The sequence below is a fragment of the Myotis brandtii genome, unplaced genomic scaffold, assembly GCF_000412655.1.
Source record: "Myotis brandtii unplaced genomic scaffold, ASM41265v1 scaffold640, whole genome shotgun sequence".
NCBI classification, from domain to species: domain Eukaryota; kingdom Metazoa; phylum Chordata; class Mammalia; order Chiroptera; family Vespertilionidae; genus Myotis; species Myotis brandtii.
This window is the reverse complement of record NW_005370461.1, coordinates 60,342-83,211: the sequence shown is the minus strand read 5'-3', so window position 1 is coordinate 83,211 and position 22,870 is coordinate 60,342. Positions and strand designations below refer to the sequence as shown.

The 22,870-nt window shown below is 40.5% G+C and overlaps 1 protein-coding gene across 1 annotated transcript in view; it reads right to left on the bottom strand.

Moving 5' to 3' along the window:
* The window catches only part of SLC35F4 (solute carrier family 35, member F4), a 173,728-nt gene that overhangs the window by 149,778 nt on the left and 1,080 nt on the right, over positions 1-22,870 (bottom strand). The window lies entirely within an intron of this gene.

The window sequence follows — 22,870 nt, the reverse complement described above, 5'->3', positions numbered from 1 at the left end:
TAACAGAATATTTACTCAAACTCCAATGGATAAAATTTGTCAGGAACTATAGCAAATATGCTGAAAATAGAAGGAACAACAAGCTTTGTTACCCAGCAACTTAATTAGGTAAAGATTTTGCTATCAGAAAATAAGGTTTTTCTGAAGGGAGGAAAAAAGTACAATCTTATAGTTATAAAAGCACATAAATGAGGCTTTGAGGAAATGAACTTTGACTTTGATTCCCACAGGTCTAGGCTCTCAAAAGCTGAGTCATTCATATCCAGGAGCTGAAAGTTAACCATCAAATCACCCTATTATGAATCCCAACAGAGAAACCCTATACACATTATTTAAGATGACCTGAGCATCATTTAGTATTGATAGTTATCAATAGGCTGCTACAGAATATCCAAATGCCTGAAAGCATGAGTGTTTTCAAAAGAGCAAGTGATGTGTCCCTTTCTTAACTGTATATTGTAAGCCTGTGATTATTTCAATCTTTTGAGGGCCACAAGTGACCCCGAGTAGCTAAAGAACCTTATAAAGACTCTCATTAAAAAGAAACATGTCTTTAGATTAAGAATCTCTCATTTAAGCAATTGTTTCATTTATTCTTTATCCATTTAATTTTAAAAGTTGTCTTATTTCAAATACTGGGAGTGCCTTGATAAACAAGAGATAAATAAATCTTATTTATTATTAGGTTTTGAAAAAGAAAATACATAACAAATCAAATTATCAATGACTAGCTGCACAGTTATAGCTAACCCATTGGAACACAGGGCTGAGCAGGAGACCCAGGGAAGTTTGAACCCATAGGTGATGGAAGGTAATCCAAGAAGGTGAGCAGTTGCAGTCTGGAAGTTCTGGCCAATAGGCAGTGGGAATCAGGCAAAGGGCTGGGTTAGTTGGCAGATTTCTAGTCTATGAGAACACGTGTGTAAAGGTGTAAAGCAAAGCATCAGTCTCTAGAGTCTGAGGCAGAAAACCAAAATAGGGATCGAGGTAATGGGGTCTTAGAGACCCAAACCCACTCAAGGGGTTTGGGTCCACTGGGATGCAGAAGGACTCAAATGGAAACAGGCAAGGTCCCATACTTGGAAGGGGCACAAGATCAGAATAATGCTCACAGGGCACTGAACCTGGAATCCACTGGCCTGCTGCTTCTCAGTTCCAACCAGTCCCCAGTCTCTTAAAGATAGAGAACTGCTGCCAGGGACCATGGTGAAAGGTGAATCTACAGGTGAGGTAAAATGGTTCAATCCAGCTGTGAGGATTATAAGGGGATTATAAATCTACAGAGACTAGGGGCCAAAATGAGCATTAAAGGTAGTAAACATATTTCACAAGATATCTGCTATTGTCTTGAAATTCTGGGATGTGATTCTACAAAACTAAAAGAATGGAAAATTAGAATTAAAAAATCAGGTAATTAGAAATTTTTGTCTACTGAATGTCAGTCATCTTGATATTTAAAAATTACTAGTATATAAAGGAGATACTAGGCATACCAAGTTATTTTTGTGCCCCTATTGGATGTTGGCAATAATAATGATCTATTTTTTGGTTACAGCAAATTCTATATTCTGTAGTATTTCTCTCATTCCTTTCTCTATAACAGAAATGCTGGGCTCTATGTTGTTTATTCTGAGAGTGTAAAAAAGGATAGAAAAATAACCAAGCAAAAAATGATAACTAACATGGCTGATAGCGTGTCATTAAAAAGAAAAATCACAAAACATTTGTGTGTTTTCCCTACATTTTCATATATTCCTTCTATATATGGGTTCACAGCAGTTAAATGGAGAATTTTTAAATTTCTCCTCTTTAAGAGCATTCTGAAACAGAGCAGAGAAATATCGGAAACAAGCATGGTTTACCTACAACGGAGTGAATCTAATGATACTCAAATCTCAGCTGAAATGAGGCATCACTACAACCACACTTGCATTTTCAAGGCTATTGATAGAGGTCTGTACTGAGTCTTGTAGAAGCCTCAGTAATAATAAAGGGTGAGATTCTAGGACCCATAGAGTCAATATTAAAGGAATATTGAACACTTTTTCTGAAAAGGACAACAGCAACATCAGTATCAACATGCCAATGATTTGTTACAGCTAGGGAAATATTAGATATTAGAGCAAGCATTGACAGCTTAGAATGATGTATGGGTAAAAGTCACAAATACTGTTACCAGGTACCATGCCAGACACAAATGACTCAAAACTACAGACATCTGTGCTTCACCACAGGAAGAGACACATTCCTCTCCTTACGTCCCTTTATTATGCTTATCTCTTTTTAACCCATGGATGCAGAACATACAGACTCCTCAAGAGGAAAAGCTCCCTCTGGAAGCAAGTTTTCCTGTGTCACTAGAAAGATAGCCCCTCATATATCCAGATAAAATCTTGAGCCACGTGGGGCTCAAGAGGGGGGCAATCTCTTCCTGTCTCTCCACTGCCCTTCCTAATTCCTTCCTAAAAAAGGTTGAGATTCCAGATTCTAATACACACACACACAGCCTGATTCTCAAGGTGATCTTGTTCAATCTCGCCTCTTCTTTCTATAAAGAGCCTTCAGACACAGTGTCCATGGAGGTAAAATTCAGACTTGGAGGAAAGGGAAAGGTCCCGCTGAGGATCCTGAGGCTAACTTGGCCAGAGCTGCGCATTCGTTGTGGGTTAAGGGCACTGCTAAAAATGAAGCAGCAGCTCGGTTTGGCTCAGTGGATAGAGCGTCGGCCTGCGGACTGAAGGGTCCCAGGTTCGATTCTGATCAAGGGCATGTACCTTGGTTGCGGGCACATCCCCAGTTGGGTTTGTGCAGAAGGCAGCTGATTGATGTTTCTCTCTCGTCGATGTTTCTAACTCTCTATCCCTCTCCCTTCCTCTCTGTAAGAAATCAATAAAATATATTTTTTTAAAAATAAAAATGAAGCAGCAGTTTATCTTCTTCCACAACTTAGGGAAGAGGTAGAGGAGCTGCACCACGTGAAGATCTGAATTTTAATTTTGACTTCTTGTTACTCTTGGTGGAGAGTATGGGTTTGTGAAACAGGCAGCTCTGGTTCAAACTCTAGCCCTGCCACCTGGTAGCTGTGCCCTTGGGCAAGGTAACCCCTTTGGGGCCTCAATTTGCTCATCTTTCACATAGTGATCATAATGTCCACTTCACAGAGAGGTTGTGAGTTTTCATGAAATCATACATGTTATTGCCTCATAGTGTGTAAAAATAATATACTATATGCTATACCATCATGCTATACAAGTGGTATATGAGTGGCAGCAGCATTATTCAGAATTCACAGCCTGAATCCTTTGTGCACTATAATAAGTTAAGGCTTCAGTGTTTAAACCTCATAAACATTCATCTTTACCCAATCCTCAGAGATTGCTCTGCACATACTTCAGCCTTACATTTTTTTAAAATATATTTTTATTTATTTCAGAGAGGAAGGGAGAAGGAGAGAGAGATAGAAACATCAATGATGAGAGCGAATCATTGATTGGCTGCCTCCTGCACATCCCCAACTGGGGATCGAGCCCACAACCCAGGCATGTGCCCTTGACCGGAATCAAACCTGAGACCCTTCGGTCCACAGTCCAATGCTCTATCTGCTGAGCCAAACCAGCTAGGGCTTCAGCCTTACATTTGTTACAATCCTGCCATGGCTGTACATAGTACATATGTGGCTATAATGTCCTATTAAAGCCACAAGATAACTAACTCCTTCTTAAGTTGTAGCCTATGCTGAGATTCCCATTCCTGGTTTTCTTCCCTAGTAAGCTTTCATGTGCCAGATGTAACATGTGCTAGGAGTTTTAAATGCATGAGCTTTATGTGGAGTCTAAGACTTTAAGGAATATAGAACTCCATAAACAAGTATGTTAAACACTCAGCCTCCATTTTTCATCCCTTATCAAGTAACCAAACCTGAGCTGGGAAAGGCTTCAAGTCCAAAGTCATAGAGTATATCCCATCTCTCCTTTCTGTTTCCTTTCTGGGAGACAGACCCAAGGCACCCCTAGGGGGGTGGGGGGGCTGCTGTGAAATTCTACACTCCCAGCAAATACAATCAGAATGTAACAGAAGTCAAGAGGAGCAAGAAGGCCATTGAAGACAGCTTTAGTAAAGACCATGCAAGAGCCTGAGAGTGAAATCAACCACATATGGTGTGGCCTTAGGTTCCTAATAAGCATAATTCTGTCATCTCCTCTGAAACAGGTGTGCCAGTATTAAGAGATGGAGACAGAGAGAGACAGAGGCAGAGAGAGACATCTTTAATCAGATAATCTGCTTCAACTAGAATTCAGTCGTATCCCCATCAAAATAATCTCCCTAAGGGAAGAGGAGAAGATGTCCTCATCGGAAAATCCGTCTGAGTCATTCGGCACTCCTCCCTAGCATGAAGGTCCCACCAATTCCAAACCTCGAGTTCCATTTCATGCTTCATAAAACTAATGGGATTCCTTCCACATGGCTGGATTCCCATGGTGCCAGACTATTGGGCCAAGTGTCTCGGGTAGCAAATAACAGCGGCCCACTTGCTCCCATTCAGCCCCAAACACAACAGGGGCCCCCACAGGTGCCCGAGGGAAGCTCCACTTGTCCTTTGGAGATTCCAGCCCAAGTCACAGGAGAGTTTTCATTGCATTCTATCCCAAGGTGCAAAATCACTAAGAGTGAAGTGGTTTTTTTGTTCCTGAGAGTCTTTAGTGGGTTTTTCTCTGAAATTCACTTGTACACACAACTCACAGATTCGATCCACTACAAATACACATGAGATCACACGCTCAGATTTTAGTAGTCAAGAGTTTATCCTGACTTAATATAGCTGAGGGAAACAATACTTGGAAAATCTGAAGCAAACACATGAGTTATAACAATGGTTTATACCCCATGCTTTCAGAGCCCAGAAATGCATCAGAGTGGATGCACTGTGCCTGTGGGGCTGCAGAAAACGGGTGGGAGCACACACTACAGGCCCCAGCCCAGATCCTGCAGGTGTCCAGAGACTCAGTCCACGGAGAGGAGATATGGATATTCGGCTCGTGCTGAGAAACAGAGGACCCCAGTGTTCTGAGTAGTCAGTGCTACTCAGCGTGTGCTCTCCAGACGGATACTGGCCCTGGACTGTTAACAGTCTGTGGCAAGATAAATACAGAAATGAGAGGAAGCATGGAAAAAACTCTACTGCAAGTTGACATTGCTGTGATATTGCAGGGCATGATTATTTTTTCTATCAGCTCATTTTTATTGATTTTGCAAGAGTTTTGATCTACAATGAGTGGAACATTTTAAAAGAGAAGCTGGTTCTTCACTGCAGATAGTTTGCGAAGCCTTACCCTAGACCCGTGGTCCACAAACTGCAGCTCGAAAGCCACATGTGGCTCTTTGGCCCCTTGAGTGTGGCTCTTCCTAAGCCTTAGGAGTACCCTAATTAAGTTAATAACAATGTACCTACCTATATAGTTTAAGTTTAAAAAATTTGGCTCTCAAAAGAAATTTCAATCGTTGTCCTGTTGATATTTGGCTCTGTTGACTAATGAGTTTGCCGACCACTGGCCTAGACCCGTGTTCACAGTGTTGGCTGTTCACTGGACACTCCTGGGGAGCGTTAGATGCCTGGGTCTCCACCCTAGAGACTCTGTTTTAATTAGAATGGAATGCAGCCTTGGCTTAGGAGTATTTTTTTTAAAACTCCCAGGAGTTTCCAATATGCAGCAAAGTATTTGAGAACTACTTTCTTCATGCGGATAAGTGATTAGGGGATGCACTTAAGAGTTTAGTGAACTCCCAAAAGTAATTATTTATTTGGTGCTACTTTGAAAATTTGAAAAAGGTTTTTAAGTTACAACTCAATGTTTTATTAAAATCAGGGGTAAATTGACTGAATACTATGATCTACAGTCATGTTATGTATAATTTTTAATGTAAAAAATTTGTATTGCAATATAACATGCATACAGGAAAGGACACAGACCTTAAGTTCAATGCTTGATATTTTCATTAACTAAACACATCCACAAAGCCAGCATTCAGATCAAGAAACAGAGAATGCACAACATTTTTGGCCCTCATGTTATGACATCTAGAATAGCTTCCCACTGGGAGAAAATGAGATAATGTACTCCACCACTATGAATGAGGCATTTGTTTTGGTTGATAGTAGATCCAGTTTATGTTGGAAGATTTCAAAGAATATAAATAAGAAGTAGAATGATTTTTTCCTGGGGAAGATGGCAGATTTAATACACACGTATTTATTTGCTCATTCAGAAAATTCCACTAAATTGACAATTAGTGAATTTTTTAAAGGCATAAATTCGCAAGAATCAGAGAGAAGACAGTAACATTTTAGAAGCTGGAAAGTGATAAAAGACTTCTCAGGCCTAAGGAAACAGGAACCTAAACTAGGGGTAAAGACAATGGATGTTTGTCCAATTTACAACACAGAATTTTCCAAAGTTACCAGCTACCACTGTAAGGGAGGACAGGGAGCCTAAAATCAGTGGTCTTGGTTTAGTCTGTTGAAGAAGGCTAAAGTCTTCTTAATCTCCACCCTCACTCTGTATAGCATTTGACTATGCCTCCCTTCACTCTGGCAAAGGCCAGTGCTTTATTCTCTGGAGCGACCCCAACAAGAGTCTACACTCTACAGGGACACTGGGTATGGTTGAATGTTGGGGTACCACACCAAATTAAGTGAATCTATGCACACTGCTCACTGAGGTGCCAGCGCTTCTTTCCTACTGGGTTCCCGGAATGCTAGCAGCTAGTCAGGAGATTAGAAAGGCTTTCTATGATCCAAGTGACCTGATGTTAAGAAAATGATATTGAAGGTTCCCAAGGAAACAGCCCAGCTGTTTGACAAGCCTTTCTTGGGAGACAATTTGTCTCTCTTCCATTTCTAAACATCTCATGCAGGATCTGGGGCTTTTTTCTGGACTACCTTTTCAAGACCCTGAAGATGAACAGTTTGGAAGGTCGAGATAGTGTCTCCCTCTAGAACAGAAGGCAGGTTTTTCTGCTAATGTCTGGAGCAAAGGTTGGGTCGTTTGTTGTAGGCCATCCTATAAAATAAAAGAGTAATATGCTAAGTGTCCAACTGGTTGGTTGACTATTTGGTAGGCCACTCAACCAGTCGCTATGACACTCACTGACCACCAGGGGGCAGATTCTCTGACCAGTAGGTTAGCTTGTTGCTGGGGTCCAGCAGATCAGGACTGGGCGAGAGGGCCAGTCCCTCCCCGGCCGGCCAGCCCCCATCGGCCCCAGGCGGAGGGCCAGACATGCCCTGGAGCCCTCCCACAGTCCCTACCCGGCCGGCCAGCCCCCATCGGCCCCAGGCCAAGGGACCCCACCTGTGCATGAATTCATGCACTGGGCCTCTAGTTATAAATAATTAGGACTCCCTAAGCTCAGGATTCCTCAGCTGTGACTCAAAACTACTACATAGTGAGGAAGTCCCTGGGGTAGCTGAGGAGCAAGGGGGGCCATAAGCATGAAGCTAATGTTATTTGCTTAACTGTGAGTAATAAAGTCCTTTGTATCTGACCCTGGAATCTCATGTCTTCTACTAGGATCCATGAACTGTAGAGGGCTTACTTGAAAATGGGGTAAGACCCTTCATATTTCTTGACCTCCTCAACCATTTTCACCATTTCTGAGTAGTTTTAGAGCCCTATACTAGTCTAGAATATAAACAGATAAACAAAAATCACCAATCATCCAAGAATACTGGCCAACAATATTTAAATTTCAAAAAGTAACTGGGAAGAAATAGCCCCTTCAAAATAATGAAACTTAAAAAAAATATTAGTAATCCTCAGGGAATAAAAGCTATCCTAGCCATAAAACAAAAATAAGATGTCATAATTTTAAAGGAATATTCAGAAAACAAGATAGCTACTACGACCTTAAATGAAACTTTAAGTGAAAAACTTAATAGAAGAGTTTGAAAATAAAGTCAAGAAAATATCTTGCCAAGTAGAACACACAAACAAAGAGATGAAAAATAGCAAAGAAAAAGTTAGAATCTGGTAATTTGTTACAACATAAGCCATTTAAGCCAGACATCCCACCTCTCAACTTCCTGCTATAAAAGGCGATAAATTCCTTATTGCTTAAGCCAGTATAAGTTGAGCATTCTTCACTTGCAGACAAATGCATCCTGGAGAGACCTTGGGAACCAGGGCGCCTTGGAAAAAGATAAACTAGACTGTGGTCAGCAGCAGGAGATAAAAATAGAATCAGTGCCTTTATGAAATAAAGTCATTTCCCCAAACTTGCTCATTTGCCATAATTTTAATGCAAATATTGGAGATTTCAGCAACTATGCTATGTCCTTTTAGCAAATAACTGTATATCTCACACTGCTTCCAACTTCTGATTTTCTGTTATTTGTGTATGAATGTCATCTACAGAGTATGCCCATTCTGTGAGGTTTTTTAGGAGGTATGAAAGGTTGCAATGTTTAACAAACTATACCTGGAGATTGCACATCAGTGTAACTTGCTACCTTAAACATAAGCACATAGTGACACTCAAAATATTGTTAATGATCCACAGGAAACCTTTTCTATTGCCTTAAAAGTCAATTCCATCAGAGCCAGTAAACAGAATGCGCTGTTTTCCTTGACTACATGTAAGCTAAGATCTTTCCAGAAACCCTGACTTGAAACCTTTGAATGACATTTGGGAAGGTATTTGTATCACCTTTGAGATGTTAAAGGGAAAATCGCAGGCCAAAATGGCATCACTCATGCTAAAGGCCCATGATACCAAACCTAGATTTAATATCTGATCTAACTGCAGTTTCACCCTCTCCCAGAAATGTAATCTTAATCAGTCTGGAATTTTCTGGTCAAGCACCAGCTCATGCTAAAGGCCCATGATACCAAACCTAGATTTAATATCTGATCTAACTGCAGTTTCACCCTCTCCCAGAAATGTAATCTTAATCAGCCTGGAATTTTCTGGTCAAGCACCAATAATCTGTCACATGGGCCCTCTCCATCCTCCATAGAAAGAAGAGGTACTATAAATGACAAAAACCCTTGCCATTCCCTCCAAAAGATGTTCTGGTCTAAAAATAATTCTTTATTTTCTTTTGATAGTAGCTCCTTTGTCCTATCCTTCTTACTATAAAAACCTTCTCTATTGTACAATCCCTCAGAGCACCTTTCTAGTTGCTAGGTAGGATGTTGTTTGACTCATGAATAGCTGAATAAAACCAGTTAAAACTTCAAATTTACTCAGTTGAATCTTGTTTCTTTAACAGAGAGAAAAGGAAAGCACATCCTTAGAAGTCAGTTCATTCAGGAAAAGTTGATTCCTTACTTTGCTTACTTTGTAGATAACAACATGACACTTTTTTCCACTAAAAACTTTAAAGTCACTATTATTATGCAGCTGAAAACCACAAGGTTTTTTGGAAACTCAGCTCCTCAGAAAAATAAGGATCCAGAATGACAACATGTCATAAAACACCTGTGCAGACGAACAATCTGGAGACATCTGGATACATTACAGCGTATATTTGAAGGTTAATTCTGCATGGGCCACCTTAAAATTGAAACATGATTCCATCGTCTTTTCTCTGCCAACAAAGACAGCACGGATGATGTAGATCTCACCTAAAAGATGACTTCATTGACTTGAGTACAAGTGAAAGAATGTGGCATTAATTCAACTTGAAGAATTTATGAGAATTCTGGTGTTTCTTGATACAAATTCACCCTCTTCCTGCAAAATAAGTTATGGGATCTCTAACTTTATTTGCTACCTCATAGCCTTGTAAATTAGAGTTTTTAGAAGGTGTTAAAATTTTAATCAAGTTGAAGTCAACTGGATGTCAAAGATGAGCTGCATATTCCCATGCCTAAGACCACTCCAAAATTTCAGTTTCTTATGCAGGCCAAACTGCACGAGTGTTCTTACTAAAATTCACTTTTGAATAAAACTGAAGTTTATGTTTATTTTAGTTAAAAAAAATTTGAAATATTTCAATTTTTTCAGGCATTGCCATTAAATGTTGCTCCCGTCCCCATAAAATAAAATAAACAGATACAATTTGTTGGAATTATCAATTCTATAGCCTCTTCCTGTGAAGTAATAAATTTCTAGTGTAATAAAATAAGCAGCTTAAAAATGTTTGGTATATATGTGCATGGGGGGATATAATTTATAGTTTTATTTAGATTTCAAAGATTTCTGGGTCTCCCAAAATGTTAAACATTATTGTTCTGTACTATGGAACAGTCCTTTAAAATACTATGTAATTACCATGTTAAGTCATAGGTCATTTCAAACACGAATTTAATCAATGTCACCTTGAACACTAGCAGTTCAATTTTCAAATGTGAACTGATCCAAGTCCTAAAAATTAGGCCAGGAAGTTCCTATAAAATTGAAATTATCTTTTCAAGTTCAATGTATTAAAATCCTACTTAGGAGATGTGACAACTAAGTGTAATGCAGAATCCCAGACTGGATCCAGGAACAGAATGAGAACTTTAATGGGAAAACAAGGGAAATATAAATAAAGCCTAGATGCTAATTAGTGGTAATGTGCCAATATTAGTTCCTCAGTTCTGACAAATATACATTGGAAATGTAGTGATAAAAATGGGGGGAATGGGGGAGGGTATTCAGGAACTCTATTATCTTTGCAGCTCTTCTGTAAGTCTAAAAATATTCCCCACAAAGTGTTTGATTTTTTAAAAAGTCTACTCAATTTTTAACAAGGTTTAATCATGCAACAACTATTTATAGAGTGTATAGGCACTGTTCTGTGTGCTGGGTACAGGGTGTTGAAGAAAATAGACCCATCCCTTCCTTTAGGGAGCTAAGAGACGAATGAGCAGGAAAGACACAAAAAGCAACCTAAATAGTAATTGCAGTTCGTAGTAAGTGCTACCCAAAAAAGAGCAACATAAATAGCAACTGCAATTTGTAGTAAGTGCTCCAAAAAAAGTGCATGAGATATGAGGGGTGTAAAGCTAAAAAAGTCTCTCTGAGGCAGTGGCACTTAAAATGAGACCTGAGAGATGGCCAGGCGCCAGCCAGGTAACACCAGGGAGAGAGGGGAGCTTGTTCACCAGCTCAGAGAAAGAAAAGGGGCCTGGAGCACATGCCAGTATGAGCAAAGCATAATGAGGGCGTGGAGAGCGGGGCCAGCTGAAGAATCCGGCCATGTTAGACCTTGTAGAGACACAGGAAGTCACTAGGTCTTTAACCAAGAGGAATGGAAGATTCTAAGTGCTACCCAAAAAAGAGCAACATAAATAGCAACTGCAATTTGTAGTAAGTGCTCCAAAAAAAGTGCATGAGATATGAGGGGTGTAAAGCTAAAAAAGTCTCTCTGAGGCAGTGGCACTTAAAATGAGACCTGAGAGATGGCCAGGCGCCAGCCAGGTAACACCAGGGAGAGAGGGGAGCTTGTTCACCAGCTCAGAGAAAGAAAAGGGGCCTGGAGCACATGCCAGTATGAGCAAAGCATAATGAGGGCGTGGAGAGCAGGGCCACCTGAAGAACCCGGCCATATTAGACCCTGTAGAGACACAGGAAGTCACTAGGTCTTTAACCAAGAGGAATGGCATGATTCAATTAATGCTTTTAAAAGATCACAAAGGCTGCTCTGTGGATGAGGACTAGAAAGGGGCAAGATAAGAAGCTCCCGCTTCAAGTGCTCACAATTGCTATAAAAATGAAGGAGAAATTAGAAGTTCTCACCCTGGCCAGGCCAGGTAAGTCATTGGTTAAATGTCGTTCTCATAGCCCAAGGTTGTGCGTTGGTCTCTGGTCAGGGCACGTAAAAGAAGCAACCAACGAATGCATGAATGGGTGGAACAGCAAGTAAATCTCTCTTCTCTCTCTCTCTCTCTCTCTCTCAGAAAAAAAAATCAATACATTTTTAAAAAAGAAATTAAAAGTTCTCAACTTCTAATATTCATTCTCAAAAGCCCCTAAGAAGTAAGTGTGTACATGGGTTCTTTAGAACTGCCACCATAACTCAGGAGGGAAGATGGTGTTCCATGTAGCACCCAACTCATTCAATCTGGATCTTTCCTCTGAAATGCCTGTGATTTAACATGGGAATGAACACAAACACGAGAGACAGGTTGGTCTCTGGTCAGGGCACGTAAAAGAAGCAACCAATGAATGCATGAATGGGTGGAACAGCAAGCAAAATAAATCTCTCTCTCTCTCTCTCTCTCTCTCAGAAAAAAATCAATAAATTTTTTAAAAAGAAGTTAAAAGTTCTCAACTTCTAATATTCATTCTCAAAAGTCCCTAAGAAGTAGGTGTGTACACGGATTCCTTAGAACTGCCGCCGTAACTCAGGAGGGAAGATGGTGCTCCATGCGGCACCCAACTCATTCGATCTGGATCTTTCCTCTGAAATGCCTGTGATTTAACGTGGGAATGAACACAAACACGAGAGACACCAAATCACATGACCTGGGGCTTAGCAAGATGTCAGCAGCAGAACTCTGCAGGCTCTCACACCCTAAGGAATCTTAGCTTTCTCAAGGGATAAAGAATTCTTCGTGTGCCTGGTTTTCAGGACCATCAAACCGTTATTGACACCTCACTATTGCCATCTTGGCCTTAGTCCAGGACAAAATATATAAAATGCAAGACTACAGAATAGTGTAATGTCAATCCCTGTTTCAAATATACAACGTTAAATGTCAGCCTTGACAGTCTAAAGAAACTGATGTGTTGCCCTATCTGACCTAGCAAAGGAAATATTTCTTCCAAACTTGAGGTAACCACTAGCACTTCAATGAAACTTAGTAAGCAGACTACAGTACTGGCTGGGTAATTTTTAAACAGAACTCCCTAGAGACGTATACACTAAACAGGCCCTTGGATTTTCTCAGTTTGCAGGAATGCAGTGTCTGTAACTTCACTGCATGTTTCTTAGGTACAATCTAAGGGCGATCAGGACCAGAGGAAAGAAAAGATCAATCTTGAAGGAAGCCTACAATTTGATATGAAAAACTTTCTATGCAAATCTCTGTGAACCAAATAGCTACTTAGGTAACTATCTTGTCCAGGCCATCATTTTTTCTCTCCCTTAATGTCCTCTTCCCCCACAGTCAGTACGGTTACAGGACAGAGCCTCTGGCAACAGTCAATAGGATCAAGAGTGTGCACTTGACACAGATTGGGTCAGGTCCCTTTCCCCAGGAATCTGGACTTACTTCTAAGTCCAGACTCTTGCTCAATCTGTCTGCTCTCTTGAGTAAAGGACGTATAAGCACTGGAAGTGCTGGCAGAGGCTATTTTCAACCATTTGGACAAGAAAAGAGAGAAAACCAGCCTGTAGCAAGAGAGAAGAATGGAGAACATGTGCCATAAAAATAGATGAGAGGCAGAGAAAAGGGCTTCCCATTCTCACCACAGCCCTCTAGAAACTTATGCAAGCTTACCCTCCTTTTTATTATTGTCACCCTATTTTCAACCATTTGGACAAGAAAAGAGAGAAAACCAGTCTGTAGCAACAGAGAAGAATGGAGAACGTGTGCCATAAAAATAGATGAGAGGCAGAAAAAAGGGCTTCCCATTTTCACCACAGCCCCCCTAGAAACTTATGCAAGCTTACCCTCCTTTTTATTACTGTCACCCTAGGATATGTTTTTATTGATTTTAGAGAGAGAGGAAGGAAGAGAGAGAGAGAGAGAGAGAGAGAGAGAGAGAAACAGATATCTATCATTTGCCTCCAATATACACCCCAACCAGAGATCAAACCCACAACCTAGGTACATGCCCTCACTGGGAACCAAACCCACAACTTTTGGTGTATGGAGCAACACTCCTACCAACTGAGCCACCCAGCCAGGATTATCCTACTTTATTTTTCTTTATCTCTGTCCTTAAAATCTATGGGAGACCCCAGCATCCTTCCAGTGGCTTCCATTTTTGCTTACACAAGTTCAAGTGCAATCCTGTGACTAGAAAATAAAGAAGCCCTCACTAACACTCCAGGTCTCTCCATTTCATTTAGTCTCAAATAAATGAGAACCAGCTTGCCCAAATTTTTTAAACCAAGGTCTCTGAAAGGAAAATCTAATTCCAACCTCTCATAGCAGCTAAGTTAAAAAACATGAAAATGCTTGTCCTAAAATGTTAAGTGGAAAAGAAGCAGGGCACAAAATTGTATACATATCAGAATTATGACTACACTATAGTTCACTTCCTCTCCACTTGTTTGTCAAGGAGTGAAGCTACATGTGCATTAGGAAGATTGGAAGGAAATTAACCAAAATAACATTAGCTGTGTTAGGGTCACAAAAATATTTCTCTTTTTATCTATATTACTCTGTATCTGTTAGTTAAATACTTTATAACATAAAGAAATTATAACTATTGCCCTGGCCAGTGTGGCTAAGTTGGTTGGGTGTGTCACCCCTGCACCTAAAGGTTGCCAGTTTGATTCCCAGTCAGGGCACATGCCCAGGTTGGGAGGCGATTAATGTCTCGCTCTCACATCGATATTTCTCTCTCCCTCTCTTTCTCCTCTCCTCTCTCTCTAAAAATCAACTTAAAATCTTTTTAAAAATTATAACTATTACACTTAAGACTATGAAAAAATATATAAATGTGTTTATGACATAAGGATGTATTTTTTAAAGTAGAACATAAAATATCCTATTTATATTTATATGAATAACTAAACAGGGAACTTCCCCTTTAAGACTCCACATATAAAAGAAACAATACAATTTCCAACAGAAGGATCCCAAATTAATCTTCAGCCTTCACTTCCTCTCCACTTGTTTTTCCTCCCAATCCTATCTAACCCTAACCACCCTATCCCATGCTACCCATCTTCAGTTGGGATTCTACCCTTCTTCTCTTCCATTCCCTCCCACCTCATTTTCCGACATCCCTCACCCCTGCACTCCCCTCTACATCTCCAGACATACAGACCCATCTTTCATCCATAGGCCCTAGATTTCTCTCCTTTTTTTTTTTTGGACCAATGGAAATAACCTCATCACAAATGGCCTCTAGACAATTGTAAACTATCCCTATGGACAATCCAGGAAAGACTGCCCCTTTCAGTTACAGCACTAGGCTAGCCAGAAATGAGTAAGGACTGGAAGGCAATATCCAAAAATAAAAGCCATTTTGTACTTGAGTAATTAGTAAATTATCTTTCAAGTTATTGTAACACAATTTTCAACAATTCACAGAACCACATTGGATATGGGGAAAAAAGTGAGCAAGGCTCTTAGATATTATGAAACCAATTCTACTAGTTTCCTCCATAATCATAACAGCTTCCATATTAAACTGGGCATTGTGCCAGACATTCTATATACATTATCTTACATAATCCTCCCAATGATCTGTGAAACAACTATTATTATTCCCATTTTCCAGGAACAAAATTATTGATTTGAGAGATAAACTTACATGAATTTAAAAGGCTAGCAAGTATCACAGCAGAGTCTGGTGGACTTTGCATTAGACCTCATGGCCTCAAACAAGTCTGAAGAAAGTATATCTGAACTTAATGTTAAACCCACCTGTTAGCTAGTAGTAGACGTAGTATTTTATAATATAAATACCCAGTTATATGTAAATTTACATTTTAAATGAAAAATACACATAAAAATTAACATTGTAGAAACTACCACATTTTCCAACATCAATAGCATGTACAATGCTATGTAGGATCAACATAGCTCTTATATGTCATAGTTAAAAACTTCATTACAAAAATTTCTCAATACTACATACTAATGGTAATTATAACTGTTTACAAAATACTACCTATGTATACAAAGAAGCGTAAAGCTTATTATCAGGGTATAAACAGAATATGAACTGGGAGACATGTTTGGTGTATTCATTTCATCAGTAAGAGACAATTTTATAACTTACTCCAGTTAGAATGCTTAAAGCTTATATAAATATTGTTACCATGAAGACCAATAATAACCACTTCTGGGGGGGTTAATTTTATTTCTTATAATTATAGTAACTTTATACTACTCTGTATTTTTTAAAATATATTTTTATTATTGATTTCAGAGAGGAAGGGAGAGGGAGAGAGAGAGATAGAAACATCAATGATGAGAGAGAATCATTGATTTGCTGCCTCCTGCATGCTCCCTACTGGGGATCAAGCCCACAACCTGGGCATGTGCCCTTAACCAGAATCGAACCCAGGACCCTTCAGTCCACAAGTCGATGCTCTATCCACTGAGCAAAACCAGCTAGGGCACTACTCTGTATTTTTAAAAGTTGCGTTTCCCCTCATTCAAGTACAGAAAACATCATGAAGGAAACTAGAGGCCTGGCGCATGGAATTCATGTGCAGGTATGGTCCCTAGGCCTGGCCTGGCCTGCAATCAGGGCCATCTTCCCCAGCTGCCCACAGCCAGCCCCACCCCCTGCCGCCACCCGCCCTGGTTCCCCATTCACCATCGGGTGATCAGTGCCTGATGGCCCCGGCCCGGGGAAGGGACCTAGAGGTCGGCTGTTCCCACCCGCTTGCGGGCCCTGCCCTTGCAGTGGGTGGCCATCAGGTAATCTGAGCCTGCCGGCCAGGGGAAGAGACTGAGAGGTGGTCAGTGTGCCTCACAGTGACTGGTCCAGCGGTCGTTCTGTTTGTTCTGCTGTTATGGTCAATTTGCATATTACCCTTTTATTATATAAGATAGGAAAGACACAAATGCAGAAGTTACTACCACAACAGTAAAGTGATCATAAAATACCATTTGATGTAATCTCATTCTTTGAATAGGCACATCTGTTTGATTCATTCATAGCTAGCAAACTTTTTTTATTTTCCTCCAATCTCTACCCTCCTTGTACTCTTTTTATCTGTGTGAAAATAATTAGCTCTCCAATTTCTTCAGAGGCAACTGTAATCCTTCATTCACTAGTACAATAAACTTTATTGAACACTCAGAATGTACTAGTCACTTCCCCTAAGAGGAAAATCAATGAGTAAAGATAAGTCCTTGCCCTCCCCAGCTCTGTGGGTGAGGTAGCCTGGTGCAAACAGCCCAAAATAGTGTGCTAAACGCTGGAGCAGAGGTGAGGACACAGTATTGCAGAAGCAGGCAGAGAGGATTAGCCCAGCCTGGGGCAATTGGGAAGCTTTACAGAGGCCAGCGCATTTAAATTCAACCTTTAAAGATAAATAGGAGCTTTCCAGAGTGTGATGAAGGAAACAGGAGAGGAAGTCTTTGGGGGTCATAATACATTGGGGACAATAAGGGTATGAGAACAATGAACTGCTTAATGAAACTATGTCCAGGGTTGGGGGCAGGGGAGGGGAACACATGGGATATGAAATTAAGGAGGAAAAATGGACTAAAAATTCATCAACTTAAGTTTATTAAGGTGCTTAAATATATGAAAGACTATGCATGCATTGTAATTATATAGACCAACAAGAGAAACGTTCAGTATGAAATAAAAAGCATTTGCATGTGTCTATATAGAAAAGGATAGTGTTAACCAAAATGTTAACACTGATCACCTCTGGGTGGTGAAATTATGTCTAATTTTATTTTAATCTCTTTTTGCTTCTCTGCCTTCAAGATTTTCTGCCCTAAGCATGCATTACTTTGGAAATTGGAGGGAAGGGAGGCGGGGAATGTGTACTAAAATAAAACAATGTAAGATGGACTCAGATTGTGGTGTGCTCAAAAGTTTGGACTTCATTCCACAGAAAATGAAAATTTATTTCAGGCAATTGATCAGGAAAATGAGGTGAGCAGATCTGCATCCTAGGGAATTAAATGTTGTTAAGGTGTGCACACTGGATTAGAAGAATTTGAGATGTGGTGGATAGAACTAGAGCAGTCACAATAGTGACAGAAAGCACTTATTTTGGGTAGGATAGATATAGTACAGTTAAGGGAATATGGGGTATGGGGAAAGGGTAGAATTTGAGGATAACTCCAGGTTTCTGGGCAATTGGTTGGATATAGATATTAGAAGCTAAGAAACATAATAAGGAAAAGGCACATTTAAGAACAGGATGATAAATTTAGTTTTATGTCTGACATACCTGGAGGACATCCAGGTGGGAATTCTAGTAGGTAGCTTGAAATACGGGTCTGGGCTCAGAAAAAGTGGACCTAGAAATACAGACACATGGAAGATGGTAAAGCATGGGACTGAATGAGCTCGCTCAGGGAAAGGAAAGAGTGAGAAGAGACGGCTGAAGCTGGAACCTTGGGAAATGGTAAGCCATAGCAGCAGTTGGCCAACTCAGAGAGCCACAGGAGCCAGAAGTTAGTAGAGTTCTTTTGGGACATGAGATGGTCAGATAGGATCAGTGCAAGGAGAAAAGGTTTTACCATAACTATGCAACTACCAATAGGAAACAACCACAGAACCTGCTCACTTACTGGGGAATAGAAAGAACAGAAAGAACAGAAGGCTGACATAAAACAGAGAGGCAACTGGCCACCATCTGAGATAAAAGGTCGAGTGCGCAGAGGCAACACACTACTAGAGTTTACTGGGTACGATTCTTCCGCACAAGGTGAGATGTTTTGAAGGCTGTCAAAGCTGACCTGCTGCATGGCTGCTCTGAGACAGGGACTTTACCCTCTTTTTTACAGACAAGGAAACTGATGTCTACCAGGAGAAGTGTCCCAGGTCTCAGAGCCAGTTGCTGGATGGTTTAAGACTAGAATCAATTTCCTAACCACTATGGCTTAGTTTATTACACAATATACCGCCTCCTATACAAACACATAAAGAAGCCTCACCCCAAATATATCGATAATGGAATACAATAAAACAAAATGGATTTATCCTTTGACTTGAGTTAAGGAAACGACTTCTTATAGTATACAACCCTCTTGTGTTTTTTAACCACTACCCCTTTTCTTTCAGCTAACTTCCACTAGCCTTTGATCCCACAGCGATTTCCAATCTATTGATCCTACCACTTTTCACTCTCCCCAATCACCTTTATTTCCTCTCTTCTTTACTTACCAGCTTGAAATTCTGTGGTCAATCATTATAATAATATCCTTCTTACATACATTCACAACCCCCTGAAACTCTAGTTAAATCTTTCTCTTCACTTGCTCCATGCCTACACTGTGTCCGTGAATACAGCAACCTAGTGGCTAGTTTCACTTTAAATTTGTGACCAGAAACTTTTAAGTGGGCTCTTTAAGGCAGCCAGATAAGCTTACTGTACTTCCCCAGTTTGTACACTCTCCTTATTTAACTATTCACGCCTTCTCTCTCCTCCAACCCCTATCACAACTTCCCAAATGCTTATTCTCAGTAGATGACCTTGCTTTCTATTTGGAGAAAACTAAAGCAACAAGAAGAAAACCTCAACAGACTCCCACCATCTCAGCTATCCATCTTCCAGAACCTGCACCCACACACTCTGCCCTATATCCATCTAAAGTAAAGCAATGTCCCTTCCCTTGTGCACTAAATGTGATACCCTATCTCTCCAACATCACTAGTTTTCTTTCTCTATTGAATCATTCTCACATGCATGCAAATATGCTGTTATACCTGCCATTTAAAAACAAAAACCTTATTAACATTACTATCCCCATTTCTTCCTGTTCCCCTTTGCACAAAAACTCTTGAAGAGTTGTCTATGCTCACATTTCCAATTCCTTCCTCTAATTCTCTCTAAACACATTCTAATCCATGTTATACTACTTTATCTGCTCTGTCAAGGTAGCCAATGACACCCCATTGCCAAATCCATGGTCAGTTATCAGTCTTCATTTTACTTGACCTTTCTGCACTCAGCTAAAGGTCTCAGCTAACTCCTTCCCTCTGAAACCCTTCTCTGGCTTCTAGGGTATCACAGCTCCTGGTTTTCCTCCTACCTCCCTGGGAGCTCCTTTTTGGTCTCTTTTAATGATTCCCCTCTTCTCCCCAATCTCTCAATGTCTGAGTGCCCCTCAGGTCAGTCCTTGCTCTTCTTCTCTTCTCTGTATCATTCCTTTCTTGGAGATCTCATCAGTCTTAGGCTTTAGATAGCATCCAAATGCTGGAAAATCTCTACTTTATATCTCCATTCAGACATCTCCAGACTTATTCAACATCTCCAACTATACTTAACCTTCCCAAAATGTTATCAATGATATCCTTAGCTTCTAACCCCCTAAACTTCTCTACTCTGAAGCCTTCCACACTGCAGCCACTGGCAATTCAAACTTGGTCCAATCAGAAAAGATGGGATCACTTTTCACTCCTCTCTTTCTTGCAGATACCATATCCAATGCATCAGGAAACTCTATTGGCTCTAATTTCAAGTACATCCAGAATCTGACCACCTCTACTACTATCACTCTGATTCAAACTATGATCATCTTTCACCCAAGTAATACATACTAATGTACAAAAACATACTAACTAGTCTCTCTGCTTCCACCCCTGCCCCAGTAGAGCAAATTGGTCCTTTTGAAAGATAAGTCCAGTCACATCACTCCTCTGTCAAAACCCTGCAAAGACTTACAAGCCAAAGGACTTACAATGCCTGTAAGGCCCTACTTCATCTAAGTCCCTGTATCCATAGTGACCTCATCTCCAACCACTTCCCCAATTGTTCACCCCATTTCATCCGTGCAGGCCTCCTTGCTCTTTCTCTAGCATGCCAGGTATCCTCCACCTTGGAGCTTTGCACTGGCTGTTCCTTCTGCCTGAAATGTCATCTTCCCGATGCCCACATGGCTAACTCCCTCGCATCCTTCAGGTCTTTGCTCAATTGTGTCCTCCTCAGTGAGGCCTTATATTACCATCTTATTTAAAATTGCTACATTCACTACCCCCTTCAGAATTTTTTTATCCTTTTTACCCTGTTGTAGTTTTTTAAAGCAGCTACCACCTTGAAATATACTAGATAATTTGTTTGTTATTTGTCTGTCTGCTCCCATTAGAACTTAAGTTCTAAAAAGGAAAATACTTTGGTCTGTTTTGTTCACTGATGTATTCCTGGCATATAGGAGGTGCTCAATTAACACCTGTTGAAGGAAGGATCTATTTCCCTTAGCAGACCATAAGTAACTCCAGGCTAGACAAGTGCTTTAATCATCTCCGTACCATTTATATGTATCAGAATAAAATATATGTAATTTATATCAGCCTGACTACTAGAATTTGTTCTGGACAAGTACTCATTTCCCTGACTGGCAGGGGTGGCATCAGGATGCACTAACACAAAGCTAATCATTGATGCATATTCTCAGGTGAGTCCCCACCTACTTCTAAAAAGGTAAACAGCATGGATATCAGGAGAGCATCCCATCTTTAAGGCCTCATACACGAGCAGTCAGAAAACCGGAAAGTCACCTTGCCTTTACATATTATATATTCCTCACCACAGTGTTTTCATAAATATATCCCCACAGACATCTCCCAAGCTGTTGATCATTCCTGGTAATAGCTAAATCAGTTGACCATATTGTACTGGTTTGCTTCAATGTGTTTGTTTACTAGTTAAAGCCTGAATTAAGGGCTGGATTATTTCATGGTGCTCGGCTGCCTGGCCTTCTTCCAGTTCTCTCCTCTCCTATTCTTTCACGGTGCAAAATGGCAATCTCTTCCTACCTCTGAAAGCACAAGGAACCTAAAAGTCATTTGACTATCATGCAATTCTCTCTCCTTGTGAGTTTCTCTGCCTTCACTGTTTGAACTCCGTGGCCTGAACTTAGGTTAAGTGCCCATCCCAAATAACTATGCCAAACGCATCTTTATCCCGTTTAGCTTCGGTTACTGTCTTGGCCAATGCCCATCCCTCTTTTTGTCTTGTTACTGTAGGGCAAATGGAACACTGTGTCCCTATTTCAGCAAGTACGAAAAGGTAATATGAACATGTCTTTATTTAAAATGTCACTTTTCCGGTATCCTTTTTTGTTTGTTCTTTATTAACCAAAGTTCCATTGTTATACAAATCATAACAATATACTACCCTGAGTCTTGTAATTTCACAGATAGCTTCTACATTCTCTAAGAAGCCAAAATCCATGGTTCCTAATTAAAATATTCATGGGTGACACCTACAGAACCTCCACATGGTATCCTAGTGCCTTCACGTAAGTGTCTAGGGTTAAAAAAGAAACCCTTTGCCAACAGGGGGGGAAATGAGTTTTTGAGACTATAGTACAAAGACTTCAAACCGCATTCCACAGCATGTTATTTTCTTTCCAGAAAATTCTAACACTATATAATTACTTTTGTAGGAAAATGAATAATGTAAGCCTCTAATGCTAAAAACAGCTAGACAGAAACCATCCAAATCCGATAGGCCTTTCCTGAAGCCAAATGAAATATTAAAATAGAAAATATCTGTGTAAAGACAGCCCATGGAAGAAAGCTCTCGAATTATTATTCAATAGAGATGGGGCATAGTGGGGGAGAAAGTTACATGGGAAAAAAAGTGTTTTCTGGTTATGGATCAAGGTTTGTCTGCTTCAGATGCACTGCAATGTTGCTTGTACCCCAAACTGTCACAGAAAAATACAAATCAGAAATGCTTCCAGGAGCTTCCAAGCCTTCTGGTTAAAACTAAGCAAAAACATAAATTAAGCTCCATCCATTGCGACAGAAATGCATTGATAGAGAAAAAGTGAAACCCCACTTGCATGGGAATTAAGCCGCAGCTTACTCCCCCAAGAGAGAAACAAAAAGCGAGCTCCAATTCGGTCGCTTGGCAGAACTAATCCCAGTACATACAGCCAGTGGGTTTGTGTGTTGGGGGAGGGGGCCGGAGTAGAGCGCACCTCATCTCCCTCCCCTCAAAACTGCTCCGGAACCGGGAAAGCACCCGCGCCGCAGGACCTGTTTAGCCAGAAGAGAGTGGGTACCGAACAGAATGGGGCTCAGAGGAAGCCGCGACGTGCGGAGGGCAGCGCGGGCG